Source organism: Lathyrus oleraceus, chromosome 5 (genome assembly GCF_024323335.1).
Source record: "Lathyrus oleraceus cultivar Zhongwan6 chromosome 5, CAAS_Psat_ZW6_1.0, whole genome shotgun sequence".
Lineage (NCBI taxonomy): Eukaryota > Viridiplantae > Streptophyta > Magnoliopsida > Fabales > Fabaceae > Lathyrus > Lathyrus oleraceus.
The window spans coordinates 277,698,355-277,702,724 of NC_066583.1; positions in this window are offsets into that span (position 1 = coordinate 277,698,355).

Here is a 4,370-nt window from a genome sequence, read left to right on the forward strand (position 1 = left end):
TTATTATGAACCAGCAATTAGCAGGAATATTATTTCCGTTTCTTGTTTGGACAAGTTCGGTTTTTCATTCATAATAAAAAACAATTGTTGCTCAATTTATTTGAACGATATATTCTATACAACTGCACAAATGAACAATGGACTATATGTCATTGATCTTGAAGTGCCTATTTATAACATTAATACTAAAAGGATGAAACCTAATGAGTTAAATCCAACTTACCTTTGGCATTGTCGATTAGGTCACATAAATGAGAAACGCATTTCCAAACTCCATAAAGATGGACTGTTGGACTCTTTTGATTATGAATCATATGAGACATGCAGATCTTGTTTAATTGGAAAGATGACAAAGTCTCCATTCACAGGAAAAGGAGAAAGAGCTAATGATCTTTTGGCCCTGATACATACTGATGTATGTGGTCCATTGAACATATCAGCCAGAGGAGGTTTTAAGTACTTCATCACATTCACTGATGATTTCAGTAGATATGGTTATGTGTATTTAATGAAACACAAATCAGAGTCCTTTGAAAAGTTCAAAGAATTCAAGAATGAAGTACAAAACCAACTAGGTAAGAATATTAAAGCTCTTCGATCAGATCGAGGTGGTGAATATTTAAGCCTAGAGTTTGATGACCATCTGAAAGAGTGTGGGATCCTATCCCAACTCACTCCTCCTGGAACACCCCAATGGAATGGTGTGTCTGAGGGAAGAAATCGAACCCTGTTGGACATGGTCCGATCCATGATGAGTCAAGCCGATCTTCCAAACTCCTTTTGGGGACATGCGCTGTTGACCGCAGCTTACACACTTAACCGTGTTCCATCCAAAAAGGTTGATAAGACACCATATGAGATATGGAGTGGTAGGAGACCACATATGTCTTACATGAAGATTTGGGGTTGCGAAGTTTATGTGAAACGACAAATTTCAACTAAGCTTGAGCCCAAATCTAACCAATGCTTATTTGTGGGATATCCTAAAGAAACAAGAGGATATTACTTCTACAATCCTTCTGAGGGCAAAATGTTTGTCGCTCGAACTGGAGTTTTCCTAGAAAAGGATTTTATTTCCAAAGGAACCAGTGGGAGGAAAGTAGAGCTTGAAGAAATTCAAGAATCACAAAGCATCGATACACCTATGGAGGAATTAGAGCAGGAAACACAAATAGTTGTGGAAGAGAAACCTGCTCAAGTAGAACAAGACCAGCGTAGGTCAGGCAGGATACGTCACCTACCTGAGAGATATGGATATCTCATAACAGATCAAGGTGATGTATTACTCAGGGATCAAGATGAGCCTGTGACCTACCAAGAGGCCATAACTGGTCCCGAGTCTGAGAAGTGGCTAGAGGCCGTGAAATCCGAAATAGATTCCATGTACACTAACCAAGTTTGGAACTTGGTAGAGCCTCCTGTAGGAGTTAAACCTATAGGATGCAAGTGGGTCTTCAAAAAGAAGACTGACATGGATGGTAAGGTACATACCTATAAAGCAAGACTGGTTGCAAAAGGATATAAAAAAATTCATGGGGTTGACTATGATGAAACCTTTTCACCAGTTGCAATGCTTAAATCTGTTCGGATTTTACTTGCTATTGCTGCATATCATGATTATGAAATATGGCAGATGGATGTCAAAACTGCTTTCCTTAACGGGAATCTTCTTGAGGATGTGTACATGACACAGCCTGAAGGATTTGACATACCAGAAGAAGCCCATAAGATATGTAAGCTACAAAGATCAATCTATGGGTTGAAGCAAGCTTCCAGAAGCTGGAATCTTTATTTTGATGAAACGGTAAAACAATATGGATTCATCAAGAACGAAGATGAGCCTTGTGTCTACAAGAAGGTTAGTGGGAGCATGATCGTGTTCCTGGTGTTATATGTAGATGACATATTACTCATTGGAAACGATATCCCTACCCTGCAACAAGTAAAGACTTGGTTGGGGAAATGCTTTTCTATGAAGGACCTAGGTGAAGCAGCCTATATATTAGGAATCAGAATCTATAGAGATAGATCACAAAAACTGCTTGGCCTAAGTCAGAGTACATACATAGACAAAGTGCTGAGACGCTTTCATATGCATGATTCCAAGAAAGGATTCATACCTATGCAACATGGCCTGTGTCTGTCAAAAACACAATCCCCTTCAACTAAGGAAGAAAGGGAACGCATGAATGAGACTCCATATGCATCTGCAATAGGATCTATCATGTATGCCATGTTATGTACTCGACCAGATGTCTCGTATGCTTTAGGTGCAACAAGTAGGTACCAATCTGATCCTGGTGATGCCCATTGGGTAGCTGTTAAGAATATCCTTAAGTACTTGAGAAGGACTAAGGAATCATTCTTGATATATGGAGGTCAGGAAGAGTTGGCTGTAATTGGTTACACTGATGCTAGCTTCCAGACAGATAAGGATGACTTTAGATCGCAATCTGGTTATGTGTTTTGCTTGAACGGTGGCGCTGTGAGCTGGAAAAGTTCAAAGCAAGATACAGTTGCTGATTCTACGACCGAGGCCGAGTATATTGCTGCCTCAAGTGCAGCAAAGGAAGCTGTTTGGATCAGGAAGTTCATTAGTGAACTTGGCATAGTCCCTAGCATTGTGGATCCCATTGGTCTCTATTGTGATAACAATGGTGCTATCGCACAAGCTAAGGAGCCTAGATCTCACCAACGATCCAAACACATACTTAGGCGTTATCATCTCATTCGAGAGATAATAGATAGAGGAGATGTGAAAATATGTAAAATACCTACACTAGACAATATAGCTGACCCACTGACAAAGCCTCTTGCGCAGCAGAAGCATGATGGCCATACTAGATCAATGGGCATACGGGGTATGTCTGATTGGCTCTAGTGCTAGTGGGAGATTGTTGGTGTAAGCCCTAGAGGCCAATACTTTTGGTACTTGTATCGAATTATTTATTAATAATAAAAGACATTTTCTTTATTATGGTTGATTAATAAAGTCCCTGGAATAGATAGTCCGTTTAATGTATTAAGTGTGACTTAATCATGAGAACACATTAAACATAAGGACACTGTTCTTAAAGTATCCGTAGTCGAGCTTTAATGTGAAGTGGGATAACATTAAAGCATTAAGACTATTATGTTTGTTGACTGATGATCACCTCTCATGGATCATGGATAAAGAGTTATCAAGTCTTAAACATAGGTATGAATATTAGGAGTAATATTTATACCGGATTGACCCGCTATGAGAATACTATATAGAAAGTTATGCAAAGTGTCATAAGTTATTCTCATGGTGATAATAGTGTATACCACTCTTCGACCTGAAACCACTATGGATCCTAGATGTAGAGTTGAGTGCTTTATTACTGATCCAACGTTATCCGTAACTGGATGACCATAAAGACAGTTGATGAGTACTCCCCGAAGCATGCTGAGGGACATGAGTGTCCTAGATGGAATTTGCCAATCCTGCGTAACAGGATAAATGTCTATGGGCCCAATATTGAACTGGACAAGGGTGACACGGTCTATACCTTGTGTTCAATATAGACATAAGGGAAAAGGGGTAATTATACACATAATTATTATCACAGGAGGTTTTGTCAGATCACATGACATTTTCGTGACTTGGGTAGGAGTGATGTGTTGCTAGATACCGCTCACTGTTTATTATGTTAAATGCGTGATTTAATATAATTGCCAACGCCGCGAAAACCTATAGGGTCACACACAAAGGACGGATTGATGAGAGATAGGATAATTAAGGAACATCGTAAGGTACGGTGTACTTAAGTAGAATACCAAATATGGTAAGGTACCAAGTACTTAAGTGATTTTGGCATATTATGAGATATAGGCCAAAATGCACATAAGTGGGCTTTTTGGCTTGAAGCCCACACAAGTGGTTCTATAAATAGAGCTCTTGTGCAGAAGCTTTGTATGGGAATACAACACAACTGAAGAGTTGAAATTTCGTATCTCTCTCTCACTCAAAGCCTTCATTCATAACAGCTAGCACTGCGATTGAAGGAATCCGTTCGTGTGGACTGAGTAGAGACGTTGTCATCATTCAACGTTCGTGATCGCCCCGTGGATCTGTATCAAAGGTTTTGATCATTATCAGAGATCTGCACCAAAGGTTTGAATCGCCACAAGAGGTAACGATTCTATCACTGATCATGCCCATTCGTAAGGATCACTAAATGGAGAAATTTTTAAATTCCGCTGCGCCTTGGATGGCAATTCTCCTTCAGTTTGCATAGGTTGAGTTTTCTCCCGTGGATAAAGAAAGACCTTAGGGCTTTTGTTTCAAAATGAATCCACTCATATTTTGGAAATCTTTTAGCCGAACTACTGCGTTTTGATCCTTA